This window comes from Diabrotica undecimpunctata, chromosome 9 (genome assembly GCF_040954645.1).
Source record: "Diabrotica undecimpunctata isolate CICGRU chromosome 9, icDiaUnde3, whole genome shotgun sequence".
Lineage (NCBI taxonomy): Eukaryota > Metazoa > Arthropoda > Insecta > Coleoptera > Chrysomelidae > Diabrotica > Diabrotica undecimpunctata.
Window position 1 is genome coordinate 108,426,389 of NC_092811.1, and position 21,291 is coordinate 108,447,679.

General features: G+C 32.7%; 1 protein-coding gene across 1 annotated transcript in view; it reads left to right on the forward strand.

The window, feature by feature from the left end:
- The window catches only part of LOC140451278 (uncharacterized), an 862,244-nt gene that overhangs the window by 292,382 nt on the left and 548,571 nt on the right, over window positions 1–21,291 (forward strand).

The window sequence follows — 21,291 nt, forward strand, 5'->3', positions numbered from 1 at the left end:
CAAATTACTAAGCTTCTCTCCATTTATATTGATACCATGCTCGTTCCGATGTGCCTTCTTAAATGTATGTTCTAAAAGCGTCATGTATTGAATAGATGGGTGGAATACTTTAACCAGGCACTTAATATAGAGGACCAAGAAGACAAACTAGAAAACGAAATAGATAAGCAACTGCATAGTTGTTCTGATGAGACCTAAAGGGGTTTAAATACGCATATAATAATAAATAGGACTTGCGGGTGTCCTGCATCGAAATAAAAATCTAATACCGTCTTTATGAAATAGATAAGGTATGGGGAACAGACGAGAGGGAAGAGGAACCACAAACGATTCTTGAAGTTAAAGATCCACTTAAAAAACTATGTGGACATATAAATCCCTCCCCAATGATTGGAATATTGGAATACCTTGCACCATTCACAAAAAAGAAGATAGCTTTAAATTCTCTAACCACAGAAAAATTACGCTTCTAAATGCAGTGTATAAAATATTTTTCACAGTACTATGTCACCGTATGGCATCATATTCAGAACGGATAGTAGGAAAATACCAGGCTCGTTTTAGAGGTGGTAAATCGACCATTCATCAGATGGCAATCCTGAAACAAATTTTAGAAAAACACTGGAATATCGTATTGATAGTCATCACATATTTATGGACTACAAAGCAGCCTAAGACTCTGTGAATAGAAGAGAAATGTTCAAAGCAATGAAAGAGCTAGGAATACCAAATCAGTTGATAAATTTAACAAAACTAAAATTTAACAAAACTAACTTTTAAAGAAGTTCAATGTAGAGTACGAATTCAGGGGGAACTGTCTGAACCTTTTAAAGGGTTTGTTATAAAAAACAAAGTCGTCGAAGCAGAGAACGAATTTGTATACCTGGGAGCACTCCTTAACACTGAGAATAATACTACCGCTGAGATAAACCGCAGAATTTGCACGGTCAACAGGGGCTATTTTGGGAGCAATCACCCCCAAATCCATAGTTATATCGAGAAACACAAAAATAAAATTCTACAAAACAATAATACGCCCAGTCCTAACATATGGTTCAGAGACCTGGACTCTAACAAAAAGTAATGAAAACATGTTAGGATCTTAGGATGTTAGGATGTTGCGAAAGAAAAGTACTAAGGCGAATCTATGGAGTGAATGACAATGGAGTGTGGAGAAGTCGATACAACTTCGAACTGTATACCAGGTACCAGATATCGTAAAACATATTAAGGTAGGACGTCTGAGGTGGATAGGACATGTAATGCGGATGGGACAAAACGACCCAGCTTGAAAAACGCTCCTTGATAGACCCATTGGGCATAGAAGAAGAGGAAGACCCAGAACAAGGTTCCTTGATGACATCGATGAAAACATGATAAATATGGGAATACGTGCTTGACGGAGGAAGGCAATGATTAGATGAATGATGATTATATTTAGAGATTCCTATTGAAAGATAAGTTTATGTTCATCAACAGTACAAATGGTTTAATTCTAAAGCGCCTACGATAATAAAATTTAAAATCTTAATATATTCCAACCATCTTTTTAGTCACTGGGTTTGCATCTCCATAGAGCTAGTTAACTTATTGTTTTCTTCTTTTTGTACTTGGTATATATCTGACGATTTGTTAATTCAGTTGCTAAAGTATTTCTTAAGAGGTAAACTGCCCGCTATATCTCCATCTCTTTGGTGGTCTCCCCAATGTTCTCTCGCCAGCTGCTTTTCCTTCTAGCGCAATCATTGATAGCCCGTTGTCCTTAATAGCTTAATAATTTATAAGATTATTTAAAATATAAAAGATAAGAAGAATGAATTTAAAAAAATAAAAAATTTTTCTCGGAAGGAAGGAAAGTTGGATTTTTCTCGGAAGGTCATTTGCGTGCAACGTAAAAAAATAAATAGACGTGAAGATAGACACGGAGGATTGAAGACTCTTCTAGATTGAAGACGTCAAATCAAAGGAGTACGTATAGCTGTTTGTATATGAAAATAAAATTGTTGTTTTTACTATTTTCCTTAGAATTTGATAATATTTTCTCACCTTTTAAGCCTTTCTTGGACTTCTACAAATATTTCAAAATCAAAATTAGCCACATCGGCCCAGTCGTTTCCAAGCTGTTATAATAGTTACACGAGGGCCTCTGGCCCGAGCGTTTGTAAATCGGCTGAGGGTATACACATCTCTTATTGCCCACGATGCCTACACACTTTTATGTCATACCAGTTTGCTATTGTATTCCTAATCCAAATATGTTAAAAAAATCAGAAAATTTATCATAGTAGAATGAGCAATACTGTCGATAGGGTGAAACATATAATGGATGAACATCTGCGGCTGTCAAACATAAAAAGTGAAAATATAGTTAGAATAATTTCACTCCATATTTTGTAAGTTCAATAATAAATGTTATTAAGAAGTTATCAATATTTTTTTTCCATAGAATTCCATTTTTTCCATTTCCACTTCATCTTTCCTCACTAGAGGTCTCTAGTAGCATACTCTGGTAATTATTTTTCCTATAATTGCCAGAGTAGTCGGTGCGTTTTGATTTAGTTTGAGTCTTCTTACAAACTCTCTCTGATGACGGGTAGACCCAGAAACACGTGTTAGGGAGTGGTAAGAGACTCAAATTATATCGAAACGCAACCGTCTTCGAATATTTTTTTTGACTGTATTGCCTGTGCGGGCCATAAAGTGCAACTTTATGCCCACACGGGCATAAAGTTTACTATTATGTAGTTGGTAACTAAGCCATAAAAACACGATAATGAACTATACTCTGTTTTTTAACCAGGAGGAGTAAACTAAAAAGACAGATTCACACCCAAGAAAGTTACTAGAAAAGTTACCAAATACATCTTCTTTTTTTGTTGATTATCTCGGCCTTGCTGTAATCCAGTAATCAGTATCGGACACCTTCACACGTTGATTCTAACATAACTTTGATTGTTTATGTTTGAATAATAATTTTTTGAATTAACTTCTAATATATATTATTTAATATTTCTAATTACAATAAAAAAATGTTGGACTGTTATGAAGAAGTTGAAGAATTTTTAGAGTTTATTTATCACATTGTAGAAAAAAAAATCGGTTTCCTGTAAAGTCGGTTTTACGGGCGAAGATTTTACGTGACAACGTCTTTTTCTCGGTAGAATATTTATTGATATGAATATTATTAAATTGCACAATAGGAACAAGGAATTGAATGAAAATAAGAATTGCACAAATTTTAACTATAGAAATATATTTTGTTTACTAAAACATTGTACATGTAAACTTAAACTTAACTAATTTCTATTTGAGTGATTTTGTTGAGGATAGGACGATGATAGGAGAAATATGAAATGAAAGGAAGTGTTTCTGCTGTAATGTGTCTTGAACGCCAAGAACGCTCGAGAAAGACAGAGACACAAGCACGGAAGCACGCACCGATTCAACGCGCCTAATTCTCTAGTGCTGCGCGCGCAGCGGACCGATCATGTTTGAGTGGGAGAGAGACGCAAGGCATTCGCCGGTCCAGCGGGCCTCTCTCTCGTTCGGTGACTCACTGTAACAGACGTGAGCGGGCGTTACACTTTTTCATGAATGACTCCGAGCCACAACCTAATTTAAGACGTTGTCGCGTCAAAATCGTCCGGAACGTATACGAAAGCGATATATTCGTGATAAAATGATAAATGTATGAATAAAATTAGCACATTACTTTAGTAAGTCTTGATTTTAACAATAACTATTCTGCAAAACTAACCTGTTGCCTGTTTTATTTTTGCTACCGTGGCTGTTATTTTCATTCCAGAATTATCAATTTTGATTTGTTTATACATGGTTATAATGAATTGTTTCTCATTTAAAGATAAATGACCCAAATCTACACGGCGTTTTTTAAGTGGAGAGGAATAATTGCCACAATATATATTCTTTATCTATGATTGCCACTAGTACTTGCCATCGAATCCATATTGTTATCTTAATAACACTAATATATCGCTAGATAGTTCTGAAAAGAACTTTTTTTATATAAATACAAACGAAATATCTAAAAATGTAAGGAATAACGCAGAAAACACAAAAAATCGTCGATATAAATTTTGAATTTTAAAATTTCACAAATGTCATTAGTGTCAAAATGTCATAATTTAGTGGAGTAAACTTGCCTGCGGTTGGACCAATTACAAACAAGCAATACGGCGCGGAAAATTTGAATTACTCCTCCTGGTTAAAAAACAGACCATAGTATGACATAAAAAAATAAAATGACGTGTATTAAACGTCACTTTACGTTTGTTAAAATTTACTTTATGTAAAGCTTTTGTGGCATTTATCAGTGATTTTAAAACTTGCCGTTTAGTATCCTTGTTTTTAAAAATTTTCCATTTAAAACTTCGTTTATCTCATAATTTGTGGTTTGTTTAAACTAATAGCAACAAGTTTGTGTAAATGTATTATTAGAAATTTCAGTTGTAGTTTTCAAAGCACTCTTATGGGCAAATAATCGTGAGACACTCGCCATTTAGTTGTAGCAAAACTTGTTTGTGCGTAAGCCTTATATCCTTTCGAGGCATTAAAAGGATCCCCTGAGACCAACACAATGATCCTGCTTTGTCTATAAAATAATGTTGTGCTATACGTAAAGATTTTTAATTTTTTTATTTAACGTGAACTTGGTAAGGTCGATCTTTTATTTGAAAGGAAATAGAGAAGGCAAAAAATGTACAATTACAAATTATTTATTGTTATAAAAATAAGAACAGAGTAAACATATTTCTATTTATACTAATACATAAAGAAACCAAAAAATCCGAAAATCAATTTGGGTTTATTCAAGGCAGATCAACAACAGATACAATTTTCAGTATTGGCAAGCAATGCCACCACCGACCAAAGTATTGCTATCATAAATCAAATGCCTTGGACTGATCATAAAGTAAATATCAAAGCCCACGTATACAGAGCGTGGCAAACTACTTGGGATCACACTGCTAACAAACTCAAAGAATGTCTAAGTCAAGTAGGAACCAAACTCATCTTACCAAATAATAGAAAAGACCAATTCATCATCAACCGACTCCGAATAGGACATACTTTCCTTACACACAAGCATATCTTCAACCAGGAGACTGCTCCGATGTGTACCAAGTGCAACACTCGGTTGTCAGTGAAACATATAATTGTTGAGTGTCCAGTGTACCAGAATGAATTCAAACCAGTCAAATTTACAGTCTTTATTAAGTTATCTTAAAATGACTAAACTATAAATATACCAGACTGTAAAAAATATTTTTTTATGTAACATGTATCTTACTGTTTGTGTATGTCCCCCCGCTAATAACCCTAGTGGTTGATGCGGATATATTTGTTTAAATAAAAAAAAAAAAAATTTCAGTATAACGCAGATGACAGAAAAAGGTAGAAATTAAGAAGCAATCATATGGATTCATTTATTTTGTAAAAGCAATAATAAATAGGGTTCTTCGAGAGGCTTTGGAGGGCGCGAAGAAAGGAGTCCGCTGTAAGTAGATATGTGAATATTATAAGATGTATGTATAAGGGAGTAACAACTACAGTTAGTACAAGTGTCAAAGATATTGATAAATTTTATGGAAGAGTAGGACTGCATCAGGGTTCAGTGTGTAGTCCTAATTTAGTGTTTTATTAATTTTCAATAGTGTTAAATCAAACAACAGAAAGTCTACATGGCAACATTCCATGGTATGCTAGTGAAAGTGATGTAGATCAAATATTGAAGTGGAGAAAAGCTCTTAAAAAAGGTTAAAAATTGTATAGCATTTTCTAATCATAATCACAATCCGCTTATAATAATATTACTGTTGAATATTTAACTGAAATTCGTGCTAATCTGGGAAATTTGACATAGAGGTTGCAGCTATATCATTAACTCAAATTAGTTGATTCAACATGACGTATACACTTACACATGCACACGAGCTAAAAATACATAGAGACCTATATTATGCTCAATCGAAAATTCACCAAAAAAACTACAATTGGCTAATTAAACCGTGAGATTTGTTCTGCGAATATTGCGCTTCTCAATCCCAAGATATTCCGAACACCTCCACAGAGAGCTGGAGAACTTTCTAGGGCATCGCCAGAAGATTTCGACTGCATTTATTTCCCCAACTTGTATCAGAAGAGGCTCATATATGACAATTCTGGATCTATAAATAAAAATATAAAGGATACAGCAGGGAGTCGACTTCAAACCCGGACTCTGTGTCTATCCCAAATAGGTGTCAATGACTACAATCAGGATCTTACAGATGAACGTTTAGCATAATAAAACAACTTAAGCATAACTTACTGTTGTTATGAGAAGAATTAACGTTACCTTAATACAAGAGCATATATAAGGTAAACCATAGCAAATAAAGGGTCTATTAAGTGTTTTCAAATTGCGTATCTTACAACTTTTTCCCCTTCTTCTTTTTTTTGTAGACATGACTGTCTGTTTTTCAATGTGCCTGCAGTAAGTTGTCTTTCCATCGTTTTCGTGGTCTTCCTACTGATTCCTATTGCGGAACCGTCTCTTGCCGTCTTCACTACTCTACTTATTGTCATTCGGCTTATATGATCGTTCCATTCTACTTTTTTATTTCTTATCTAGTCCTTGATGTTCTCCGCCTTGCATCTACGTCGTATATCTGTACTTCTAGCTCTGTCCCATAGTGTTTTAACATCAAATTTTTTAAGTGTTTTCATCTCTGCTGCTTCTAGCATCCTTTTTGTCCTCTCTGTGCTAGGTCGTGTTTCTGCCGCGTATGTCAATATTGGTTTGATAACTGTTTTGTAAATTCTGCCTTTCATTTCTTTCCCCATATTTTTATTTCTCCATATTGTTTCGTTCGGGCAGACTGCGGCTCTGTTTTCTCTATTCACTTGATCTTCCACTTCAGTTTCGACCTTTCCCTAGCTAGATAATGTGATGCCTAAATATCTAAACTCTATCACTTATTCTATTGTCTAACCTTCCAGCTCCAATTTACATCTTAGTAAATTAGCTGTTTAACCATGCATTTTGTCTTTTTTGGGGAAATTAATATATTAAATTTTCTGGCAGATATATTAAATTAGTGCAGCATACCTTGTAAATCATCTTCACTTTGAGAGAGTAGTATTGCGTCGTCTGCATAGCAGATTATTTTATGTTTTTCTCCCATTTGGTATCCTTTTTTTGTTCTTACTTTTTTATTATTTCATCCATAATCAGGTTGAACAATAGAGTACTCGGGGAATTTTCCTCTCTTATCCAATTACCAGCTTCAATAGGGTAAGTTAGTTCTTCTACTTAAACTTAAACTGTAACTTAAATTCAATTTAACAACATTTAATGGGTTTTTACCCCTTAAATGTTTTTAGTGGCTCAAAATATGTATATCTAGATAACACTGATGATGGAATATTAATTTCGAAAACGTTGCGTGATGTAGCCCGACAGGGTGTTTTAATTATATATCTTTTATAAAGGATTTTTAAATATTTTTTTTTGTTTGATAAATGGCATTGCAAGTTCAAAATGATCTCGGCTGTACACTTACTATATTAAGCAAAGAAATAAAAAGTTAGTAAAGAAAACGAAAAGACAGTGCTCTCATTATAATATGCATAATTCACAATTATTTTTTATTCTTTTCTTTCTTTCTTTCTTTCTCTGTATAAGCAATTCTGCTTGTTCATTGGCATAATACCTCTATGAAAGGTTGTCACTGCATCTTTTGCGCGGTCGTCCGATACTTCTACCGCTTTGTGACTTATCTCTTGTTATTTTGACGATACGGGTCTCTCCTATTCTGCTTATGTGTGACAATTATTTCAATGTATTAAATACTAGTTCTGTCTAAGTTTGTATTATTTACCTTGTACTATTTATGTTATTATAAGATAACAGGACAGAAAAGACGGTTGTACATGTAATATTGGGGAAACAGAATATTAAAAACCCACGACATGAAATTTCCTCGGAATATATATCACAATAAATGTCCCATTCTACAGGCGTCTGCTTGTTTAAACATTTGACACATCTTTCTCCATTTCTTTAACTCATTGATTTTTCTATAGTAATTATAGAAGCCGTATACGTAAGCACCAATTGATATAATTGACGAACGTAATAGCTTTAATTTTTATGTAACGCTTGGCAAAACATTTATCTTATTAAACCGTATCTTAAACAATTATATTGTACCTATTCAACCGAGGAACGGGCAATATTAAAATTTGTTGTTTTATGTCAGTAAAGGAGTGGTACCTATTACAAACAAAGCAGGCAGGTAGTTTAATTTTGATTTAATCGTATGTTTATTGAATTTAATTGAGCTAATGCGACGATATTCTTCATTTTGTCTATTAATATTTATATTAGAACCAATGGCCTTTTGTATTTCACAGTTAAAACCTGCCTGAACTTTAGGTTGACAGAGTTCAGTTTTGGAGTTGTTAGTATCTTTATAAATATTATATATATATATATATATATATATATATATATATATATATATATATATATATATATATATATAATATAAAAAGCCAAAGGACCCGAAGGAATACCAAACGAACTAATTAAAAACGGAACGGAAAAGTTATTCCGCATGCTACATAGAATGTTCGAAAGAGGACTAAATGGAGAAGAAATACCTGCGGAATGGACACGAGCATACATCACATCCATACATAAGAAAGGAAACAGGAAAAAATGTGAAAACTATAGAGGAATTAGTATAATATCGTCGGTAGGTAGACTTTACGGGAAAATTATTAAGGAAAAACTAGAAACTGAAATAATAGGAAAAATTGGAGAAGACCAAGCAGGGTTCACAGTAGGAAAATCATGCCTAGATCATATGTACACATTAGAACAACTGATAGAGAAGAAAATGGCAAAAGATAGACCGGTCCACCTGGCCTTTGTTGATCTAAAGAAAGCATATGACTCAATACCTAGAGTCAAATTATGGGAAGCAATGAATGATCTCGGAATCCGAGAAACACTAATAAAAGCAGTTAAAGCACTATACAAAGAAAACAAAGTAGCTATTAAATGTGGAAATAAAGCCTACAATCCATTTAAGACGACAAAAGGACTTCTACAAGGCTGTGCTACGTCCCCTACTCTGTTTAAAATATTCTTGGAAAAGACACTCAAACCATGGAGGAGAAAGTGCGAAGGAATGGGCATACCAGTAAGAGACGAATACCTATACACCTTAAGTTTTGCCGACGATCAAGTAGTCATCGCACAAGATGAAGAAGATCTCAGCTTTATGCTCAGAAAACTAGAAGGAGAATATAAAAACAACGGAATGGAAATAAACTTGGAGAAAACCGAATACCTAACAACAGAAAACAAGGATATGAGAAACCTAGAGATAGACGAGGGAAGACAAATAAATGGAACAGATAAATTCAAGTATTTAGGAACCATAATATCGAACCAGGGAACAACAGAAGAAGATATAAACAATAGACTGAGACAAACAAGAAACTGTATAAGACAACTAAACTCAGTGTTGTGGGATAAGAACATTACGATAAAGACAAAAAAGGGAATATATAATACCCTGACAAGAAGTATCCTGACATATGGGTCCGAAAACTGGACAATAAACAAGAGAAATAGAGGTAGAATAAAAGCAGTAGAAATGGAGTTCCTGAGGAGAAGCTGTAGACTTACAAAAAGAGACAGAATTGAAAACGCAGAGATTAAGCGGAGAATAGGAGTGCAATCAGACATAATCGACAATATAGAGGAGAAGAGACTATCCTGGTACGGCCACGTCAGAAGAGCGGACAGAGGACGCTGGATAAACAAAATCACAGAATGGAGCCCGATTGGAAGAAGAAAGAGAGGAAGACCCCGAAGGTCATTCAGAGATGAAATCGACGAGGCTATGGAGAAAAGAACCCTGCGAGATGGAGACTGGAATGACAGGGAAAATTGGAGAAAACGGTTGAGTAAAGGAAGACAGTGAAAACTGTGGAAATCCTTAGTAGTAGTAGTAGTATATATATATATATATATATATATATATATATATATATATATATATATATATATATATATATATATATATATAGGAGGCGAGCTATTAGAGAAAACTAATCGGGCGTTAGTTTTTAAGTTCGCCCTCGACTGGGTTGCTTTTTTGATGCACGATTATCATGATGGCATTATTCCATGACCTTATTTTAATACTTTTGACGAGAATATCATAATGACGTCCCAAACACATCGGAACTTTATATTTGGTGGCGACGTGAACGCCAAATCACTCAAATGGGGGTCTCCCAGACCATAGAGGGGAGATGTGGAATGATTGAATATTCGCAAATGACATAGTAGTGCTAAACAATGAAAAACCCATATTTCTGAGAGGTAAGAGTCGAAGTCACATAGATATTACCCTTGTGACTAAAAGTTATGGCAGGAAGATTGTGTGCTGGGGTGTGTTGCAGGATAATACTCTCCTGTTTTAATACCTTTAATTACAATTCCATCTTCACCTGGGACTATGCCTTCTGAGTCTTAATTGCCATCTTTTTGGGATATTTGTAACATGAACATTATATACATGGTAAAAGACGAAAATACAATATTTATGAATCTCTCATAAAAACCAGCTTAACCTATGGTACAGAGACATGGAGACTAACAGAAAGCAATAAAAGAAAACTCGAAGCAACAGAAATGGATGTATTTAGACGATCACTTCGAATATCTAGAGCAGACAGAATTAGAAACGATGAAATAAGAAATAGGATGGGGGTAGATGGATCACTGGCAACAGACATAGAAAGGAAACAACTTATATGGTATGGCCATGATCAAAGAATGCCAGAAACAAGACTACCGAAAATCGCCATGAAATGGATACCACCAAATCGTAAGAAACGAGGAAGACCAAAAAGAACATGGAAGGAGGGAATAACAAAGGCAATGAGCTCCCGAGACTTGACCGAAGAACAATGGAATGATAGAAATTCGTGGAAATTAGGCATCGGACAACGACGCAAGACGTTTTGAAACCGATATATATATATATATATACATTATATACATGTACATTATAGTGTATGTTTTCTATGCAGTAGGCTGTACCAATCTTCGGCTATTTAAAGTATGTTTTCTTTATCTGATGTTATTATACTCACTGAGTTACGGATTTTATGAATTCTATGAAAATAAGGTATTTGTCAAATCAAAATTATCAAATATTTCTAAAATATTACTAAAATCAAGTATTTCCTGTTCGAGCTCGAATAATAGCTCTCGTCATTTCTGGCATAGACTGGATCAAAGCAGCAATCTCTTATTTGCTGTATTTGTTCCCAATCGTTTATTAGCACCTGTTCTAACGCAACCACAGTTTCAAACTCACTATAATTTTACCTAACTACGCACCCCAAGTCGTCCCACAAGTACTCTATCGGCTTAAGATCTGGACTTCTAGGAGGCTCGCGCTCCATATCGTTATACCTTCATCATTAAAGCGTACTCTATGAGTTAAGCAACATTAAATATTGCGTTCTCCATGCCTTCTCTACGATCTTTGGCGACCATAGGTAAATATCTCGTAAAACGAGATTCGTCTTTAAACAGAACGTTTCTCCAATCTTCCATACCCCAATCTGCATGAGCATGACAGAATTCCAAGTGTTGTCTTCGATGATCTGCGTCCAAAAAACGACCTGTTTCAGGTACATAAAATTATAAATTTTGTTCGCTTAATCTTCGACGTACGGTGTCAGGTGAAACTAAGATACCATGAACATCTACGATTCTTCTAGTCAAAGCTTTTGCAGTAACTGTCTGCTCTCGAAGCACTTGGCGTTTAATAAAACCGATCTTCCACGGTGTTTGTCGACCTTGATCTTCCCTGTAAAGGTCTTCTTGAGTAAGAAGATTAAGTTTCCCGAGATCTTTGTGAAGCATCGAATATCCCTGTAAAGGTCTTATTAAGTAAGAAGATTAAGTTTCCCGAGACCTTTGTAAAGCATCCAATATTGTACTTTGCGGAATGCCAAGCATATTTTCGATATATCGAATAGAACGCCCATCATTATTAAGAGCAACAGCTTGCGTTACTTGATCTGTCCTCAGTACAAACTATTCGTTGTTATTAAAACCATTTTTCTTTTCCGAAAAAGCTGCCAACATACACCAAAACAGTATACAATCAATTTAACAAGCTTTACCTTTTGAAGGTACCCTAACAAAAACTTTTCGGGCACAAAAATGACAAACTTTTTAACTGTTTAAAATAAAAAACGAATGGATAAAATCATCTTACATTTTGATAAATACATTTAATTTACTATACAGGGCAATTTAACAAAACTAAAAGGAGAAAACTATGCAATTTCACATGTACGGCTACATTTGTGGATTAGTGTAGTTTGACAGGTAATTAAATGAAGAATTTGACATAAACTCAGTTAAGCTAAGGGAAATAGTAATAGTCTAAGATCCCACTGCAGGGTCACTACGTTCATAACGTAGTTAAACAAACTCACATTTTTACATACATTTAAAATTAGGAGAATACATTGATAATAGGTTGCTAGCCAAGAAGTGACCGCAAATATTTTTAATTTAATTAATAGTAATTAATTTTTGAATAAAAATTTTATTTCGCTTATTTATTTTTTTAATAAAATACCCTCTCATGACGTATATACTTGTTTTTTATATCAAATTAAAGCTACTTTTTTTCGTAATATAATGATATGTTGGCCTGTAAAAAATGGTCGCAAATTAGGGCTGCAAACGCGAGGTATCAAAGATAAAGTACAATGGAGTTAGCGCGCAGCGACACTGGTTTACAAGTAATAATAATATGTATATTATTGCATGTTCGTATTTTGATATGTATATCAAAAAGTTGCCGCATATATTTTTAATTAAATTAATAATAATTATCCACGAGGAAAATGAAATTCATCTAGGTGGCTGACTACCATGAATCATAAAAAGTTTTATTTAAACAAATCCTTTATAAAAGGTATATATATATTCTAAAATTGCCCTCTCGGGTTAGATCATAGAACGTTTTCGGACTAATAAGTTCATAATAAGTGCAGTTACCAGCTATACATGAGGGAAGCCACTAAATATATAGATAAAAATCATTTAAATAATGTTAACTTTGTTAATTAATACATATTTGTTGTTAAATTTAAATGATATAAATCATCCTACAATCCATACAATTCTTTTTAATTGTAACCTTAAACCTTAGACCTTAAAAACCTTATTTCAGTACTAATAAAAGAGAAGAAGAACTGTCACACTTTAACCTACAACTGCTTCAACTATGTCAATTTTACTTCTCATAATCCATTAGATAACAAAAAACTATTTCTCTTTGCCAGTTCCTCCTGCATACAAGTGATGTAGTGCTATACAATAAGCCCTTTTTTTAATTAAATGTCTGTTTTGTCCTTTTGAATGTGATCTGTTTGTCCTTAAGTGTTTTTAATTTTCATCGACATCACAATAATTTCTTTTCTGCCCAAATACAGACCAAAATTGGTTCTTAATTAACTTGATAATTACAAACTAATTTTTAAATAATATAACACATCACCTTTTATTTTTCAACAAACAATTTATACAATACCTACATTCCTAGTCTAGTTGTTAATATTTTAACGTTTATTTATTCCATATTGCTATACGGAGTGGAAACATGGACCCTCGGAATTACAAGTATGAGACGTATAGAAGCCTTTGAGATGTGGGTTTGTCGAAGGATGCTGAAGATCTCTTGGACAGAGCACGTGACCAACAACGAGGTGCTAAGAATAATGGGTACTGAGAGAGAACTCCTAAATATTGTAAAAAACAGAAAAACGAGTTATCTAGGACATATTTACAGAGGAGAAAAATACAACTTCCTACTTCCTTATAATGGAAGGGAAAGTGGAAGGAAGAAGAGGCCCAGGAAGAAGAAAATGCTCCTGGTTGAAGAATATAAGAGACTGGACAGGCATGGACACACATTCGATATTAAGAACATCTCAAGATAGATAGCAATTTGCTGTAGTTATAGCCAACCTTCAGTAATGGAGAAGGCACTTTAAGAAGAAGAATGAGAAATAAAACAATGCACTAAGTACACATCCATAAAGCTATTTAGTCACACCATCAACATATGGGAGGAAGTAATTGATGGACGGATAAGTAAAGAAAACAAAATATTTAAAAATATCCTTTTATGTTAATTCAGAAAGTATTTACTAATATGAAGAATATAATCGTGTAATAAATGTATCCATATTTAGCCGTTTAACAATTAAAATTCAAGCATAGTATAAACTAGAAGTTATACATGCATTTAAGCTTATGCGATCGAAATGATGATAATGTTCACTCCTTGGTAGTATCCTCGATATGTCACTATCGTAGCGGATAAATCTCGGTTTAACCTCAATTTATCTGATTATTAGATATGTATAACTTTGTTTGTGTGTCTTAATTGGTGCTAAATGTCAGTCATAATATTTATTGTAGTGCAGAGCAGTTTACGTATCTTATCTAAATTATGTTCTGATTATTAATGTTGTTACTTTCTTGGGGCTATTATGCTACTTGACTTGTTAATGACATGGTTAAATAATGGTATGACGTAAGGTGCTATTATTAAGTATTTAAATGGATGTAATATACATAGTGCATACATTTTGTTTAAAACAATTTAAAAAAATTATTTCAGTACTTTATCAGCTTTTTCCTTTATGTTTTACCTTAACCTTATGATTTATATCCACACTATGCTTTGAAAACTCAAAGCGTAGTTTGAACATCTTTTTTTGAGTAATGTAAGAATCGGACTCAATTAGGAATACCTCAGGAATACTTTTTTAGATGAACATTACAATCTGTTCAATCAACATGATCAACGATCAATTTTTTCTGAATTAAATTACTATTAAGAACTTGGTACTAAGGATGAAGTCACTAGTATTCCTTAGGTTCTATTAATTTATTATATAAATATACTTTTCGCTTAATTAAAAATCTTATAACCATATCCGCGTTGTCAAGGGCTAGATGGACTTAACACTGACGTATTGAAGAAGTCGTTGTTCGTGCTTTTTACAAATCTTTCAATGGTCTCGTTAACAGGGGCATTTTTTAGGTCTCATTAGGAAGTCACCATTACTGCAGTGCCAAGAAATGTTGACAATCCTCCCTAGCACTTAATTTTGGTATCGCTGGATGATGTATAAATTACTTTTACAGGCACAACCCCACAGCTAGATGTCATAGGTTCATATAGGTTGTAGTATCTATCTGTTTATACAAAAGCATTTTGTTGCAAATTGACAGGATGCATTGTCTCCCTAACAGCTAATACACTTGTTTATACCTAACGTTGAGCTCTTCTCTTGTTTTGTTAGCGTGGGACCTCTAGCGTAGCCTAGCGTCGAATGTATAGTATTTTTCATATAAAAATGCGTGCACGTCACAATTCATATTAAGTGACGTCACTTATATTTAAAATTTCCAGAACGTCAACCTTAGAGTTCAAATTTTCCTAACACAGCTAATAATACGAAACCCATACGGAACTGCTCGATCTTTTATAGGCATCAACATGGTATAATAATCAGAAAAATGTAATCATCATTATATTGGGAATTTTAGAATTATATTGATTAAATAACCAAAAACATTTGTTATCATTAATAATATAAATTTTATGAAATAACTCTTTAAGTCTAATAATCCACAAAATATTAATTTTAATTAAATATATTAGATAATTGTACGCAACTGATACATGAATACTTCAAATTTTTTGACAGTTCAGCGTGTGGCAAAATTGTTTAGTGTTGCCGCTTTTTTAGAGTAAGAATTTTGTTTATGTTTTGATTTATTTACACAATTTTATCATAATATATATATATATATATATATATATATATATATATATATATATATATATATATATATAAATTGTATTTATAAATACATATTAAATTTAGATTAATAGCTTTAAAAACTAATTATTGTTGTGTATTGTGATTGTGCTATGCCAAAACAACTAAATAGTCTGTAGAAATCTGATAAGCTTTCTCATAAGATAGATTATTTTGAACAAGAAATAATGGCGGGACGTTTTTAATATTACTGCTCGAAAAGAGATAAGTACGTTTAAAATTTAGAATATATAATTTTGTATTAAAATGTTTTCTTCTGTACTTTAGTGCGTTGCAGTAATCTTAAAACTAAGTGTATTTACTGTTAATATAGTAGTTTAACAAATAGTTGATATTTTAACAATTCCTCACTTACTAACTATTCTGATGTTTTGGCAACGCTGTGGGGTTCTGACGTCGTAAATCTTGAATGACGTGCACGCATTTTTATATGAAAAATACTATATCTATGCATGATCATGAGTGTTCATAGTCTTCTATAATCAATACGGCGGTAGTACTATCGTCATCATCGGGTTAAGATCCAATTTAGGGATATTACTAGTATATAATAGATACAGGACTACATACATACATAGGATACATACTATTTTGTAATACGCCTATTTTTTAATTCCTTTTAGTTCCAAATAGGTTTCTTCTTTCTTAACCTATCAAACTCTATCCGAAATGTATGATTACAATAATTCGTTTTAAAAAGGGCTGACTTTTTAGCTTCTAAACATTTATAATAACTTTGACATTTTTTTGTCACACCGTATGCTTGTAAGTAGGCTCAATGAAAAGCTGGTGAAAAAAAAAAAACAAAACCTTCTATGACCAATAACAAAGAACAAGTTGAGATATTTCAAGTTCTCCTTACCACTTCTTCTTGGCGTTATTTTACGAGTACCATAATTTTAACTTGTTATAACTTTTTAATGCTTCACTATGTATGTTATCTATGAGTTTGATTATAAAATATAGATCTTCTTTTACAATTTGGTCAAGTTTCAGCTCTTATTGTTAATAAACAATTGAAATATTTGATTCTAAATAATTCATTTTTTTTAAACTGTGTTTTATCACCAGCTTTTCATTGAGCCTACATATATGTACAAGTTATACAAGTGTATGCCATAAAAAGTCCTTTTTCAAACTGTTTTGAAAATTTAAGAAAACACATAAATTTGTATTGGGGAGGGACGACTTTTCATGCAAAATTCATGCTCTCAAATGTAACCCTCTACTACACTGCATCAACCCACGATTTTTTTTAAATAGCAGGTGTGATCGAGTGACACATCATTTGAAAGGTAATTTTTTTCCCTACACAACACTCTATTTTTTTTCAATTTACGTAATAACTTTGAAGATAATGTTGGATTTAACTAATTTATTGGTTGAATATCAGTAATAACAAGAAAAATATAAAATTTCACCAAATTAAACTTATTAAATGTTATTTATTCATGACCTCCAATACAATCATTCAATCAACTTGCAAATCGATATCAACACGCCACTATTGAAGATAATTTTTTTTTTAATTACTGCCAAATTAAGAGTTTTTTGCAACTATCTTGGTGAATTCTTTATGTATTTCAATTTAAGTCGTAAATTAAAGAAGTTTTTAAGATCTACAATTTTTATTTGAACCATTTTTCGCTAAACTGCATAAGGAACGTTTAATAGGCAAAAAAATATCTTTTTTTTACTTTTTAAGATTGCTTAAAACAAAAACATGGCAAAATCAGCTGTACGGATTCTTCACGGATTTTTCATCAGCTACCCCTCATATACCTTTATGAACCTTCAACGGATTTTACGCGAAATCAATTATTTTTTCCCAGATTACTTTCCAGTAAATTCTTTAATTTGTGATGGCTTCTCCATCGATATCGCTGTTAATCATGCCCCGGAAACTTATATGAATGACCTTGGATCATTCCCCCATCACTTTAACCCCAGCGAGTTAATAAAGAGAAATGACAGCCTATCTCTCTCACGAAGACTTTAACCAATCACAAACCAAATAAAATAATCAAACGAAGCTTTTAATTCAGCAATGTCAATTCTGTCAAAAGCAAAAGTAACGACAGAATTGTTTGTTTACAAGCTTTCAATTTTATTTTATTATCTTTAACTGTCGTTTGCATTTATTCTTAGTAATATTAATTTAACTTGGTTACTTAGTTTTTAAAGTTTAGTTTTAGTTACCTATTGTAACAAATAATTTTTGTGTTGTGCTAGTAAAAAAACTAAACATGGTGAATTATTGTATTGTTCCGTTGTGTACAAATTATGGAAAAATTACAAAAAGGATGATGATAGTTGTCAAATAGTAAGTTGTCAGGAAGCAAAGAATAATAGTATTTAACATTTGTTTCTGAAAATATCAGTGTAATCAAAAATATCATGTAATTAGTTTATAACTCTTTTGTCTTAAACAACAAATAAGTATACGTATATCTAGAAAAATGCAGTAATTATACCTATAGACAAGAAAGGAAACACAAGAGACTGTAGGAACTATAGAGGTATATAAATACTATGTGTAGCAGCAAAAGTATACGAAACCATAATAGAAAGGAAAATTAGAAAAGAAATAGAACATAAATTAGAGGATGTACAAAGTGGATTCAGGAAAGGACACAACACACAAGACCATATATTCACCATGCAACAAGTAATAGAAAAAGCCTTAAAGAAAAATGAAGAAATACATCTGAGCTTTATAGACATGGAAAAAGCATTCGACTCAGTCAAAAGAAAAGATATATGGGAAAGCCTAAAGAAGAAACAAGTAAGTGAAGAACTGATAGAAGCAACGAAGAGTATATACATGAAAACAACAAATACAGTAAGAATGTTAAATATACAGTCAGAACCATTTGAAACAACCCAAGGAGTTAGACAAGGGGGAAGTCTCAGCCCAGTACTATTCATAAATGTAATAGATGAGATAGTGAAAGAATGTAAGAAAACATTCAAGAAATACTGCATCGGTTGGAACAGAATGCAAATGATAAATGCTGAGATGTGTATATTTGCAGACGACATAGTATTAATTGCGGAAACTGCAGAAAAACTGAAATACAACTTAGAGAAATGGAACCTAGAAGCAAGCAAATACAACTTAAACGTAAACAAAGAGAAGACTCAAATAATGAAAATATCAAGGAAACAAGGGACGGAAGATCAAATAGAAGTAATGATAGACCAACAAAAAATAATACAGACAAATTCATACAAATACTTAGGAACAGTAATCAACAACAAAGGAGACATCGAGGATGATCTTAACAACAGAATAGAAAACACAGGAAAACTATTCCAAGCACTAAATAGAGGATTCCTTAATAACAAAGAAATATCAACAAAGACCAAGATGACAATATACAAAACAATATATAGACCTACAGTGACATATGGAGCAGAAAATTGGATATTAAACAAAAAACATCAGAGCAGAATTCAGGCAGCAGAGATGAAATACCTCAGAAGAACGATAGGAGTAAAAAGAACTGATAGAATCAGAAATGAAGAAATAAGAGAAATACTCAAAATCAAACCGATACTCGAGTCAATCAAAGAGAAAAAATTGGCATGGTTCGGACATCTAACCCGGATGGACCATAATAGACAAGTAAAAAGAGTGTGGGACGCCAAACCAATAGGGAAGAACAGAAGAGGAAGACCCATTAAAGAATGGAACAGTGACATCTCGCAGATACTGCAGAGTAAGGGTAAGACTTGGCAGGAAGCAACACAGATGGCATCCAATAGGAAGGAATGGAGAAAGTTCGTTAAGAGCTAGGACACCTCAGAAGACTGTCAAATATTGTAATTTAATGAATTGTATTTTAAACGGCCCAACACCGAAAGGTACAAATGGGTCTACTGATTAAGTAAAGTAAAGTAAATATCTAGAAAAAATTGTGCATTTTTTATATATCCTTTTATTTTTTAATAATACCTGTTTATTTAGAGATTATTTCATCGGAAAATAATAAGATATTTTCCAGTAAATTTATACATTGAGTTGCCTATCTATTTCTAATATATTATTTATCTATGGCTGTTAATGAAACTGTTTACTTGAAGTTGGATCGTAAAGCCCGTATTCCATGTAATCTTGAGTTTGGCTGCAAACTTTCACGAGAAAAAATCGCCGATAAAGAATACTAAGACCAACTGAAGTTAAGAATGAACATCATCCACGACCTTACCCGCTAATACATTCAGATAACCACTATGTAATATGATAAAAGATTAATATAATTATTAAACCTCGAACAGAAGTTTTGAAGTAATCGATCTTGCCTCTGTTGTATAAGTCACAAATATGTTGATGCTGTTCCGCTAAACTTAAAAACAGTTGAAAGATCTATATGAATTAAAAAAAAAAAAGAATAAACGACTTGATATACTGGACAAGGAAACTATCAAAAAAAAACTCTCATGAATTGTCTAAATAAATTCTCTTGCGCCATATGCTGTTTCAAACACTAATGAAGAAGAATGAACCCTCCAAAAACATCAAAACGTACAAAATTTCCGAGTTTCAACGATTTTATTTCAATATTAACTGTAGATTAGATTACTAAGAACAGATGTTGATAATTTCTGATTAAGAAAATTGGAGCTAATAGAAAAGCACTGTAACAAGAACACTAGAACATCATGCGTGCACTGCCGACAAGAATTATTGCAATGCTTCGACAGGCACGAATCTCTAGATGTTGCACATTTATATAATCCAGCTCTTTTTGTTATAAGAGAGTTAGTTTGTAAATAGGTTTTGAGAAGTAATTGTACAAATAAATATAAGTGGTAAATAAATAATGGACATATGTGTTTAATTTGACATTCGAGTGTTTTTTTATGTTTTATTGTAGCAACCAGCCAGTAAAAATAATTAATACCAATTGTCTAAAACTAATAAATCATCCAATTACGGTAATTTGATAGAAAATTGATCGGTGTACTAAAAGAATTATAAGTACGATGAACTAATTGGTTCTATTTCAGTTGTAGAACAAATATTTATGATGTCCGAACGCTTTTAATTTCAGTAATTACAATGTAAATAGTGTTTATATAAAGCAGACCGGATTCAACGAAACAAGCTCGGGATGGGAGCAGCTCTAATATAAAGGCAGGAAGTTCAAGATATAAACGTTTCAGTGAGTAGTGAAGTTGATTTTTGCAATAGGGTCTTTGATCTACGAAAATAAATATAGTGGATGGGATTCTTTCCGTGTTTGGTTTCCGAGATTATTTTAAAGGCGACATTTTTAAGTAAATTACGACGATTGTTGTGTATATTGAAAA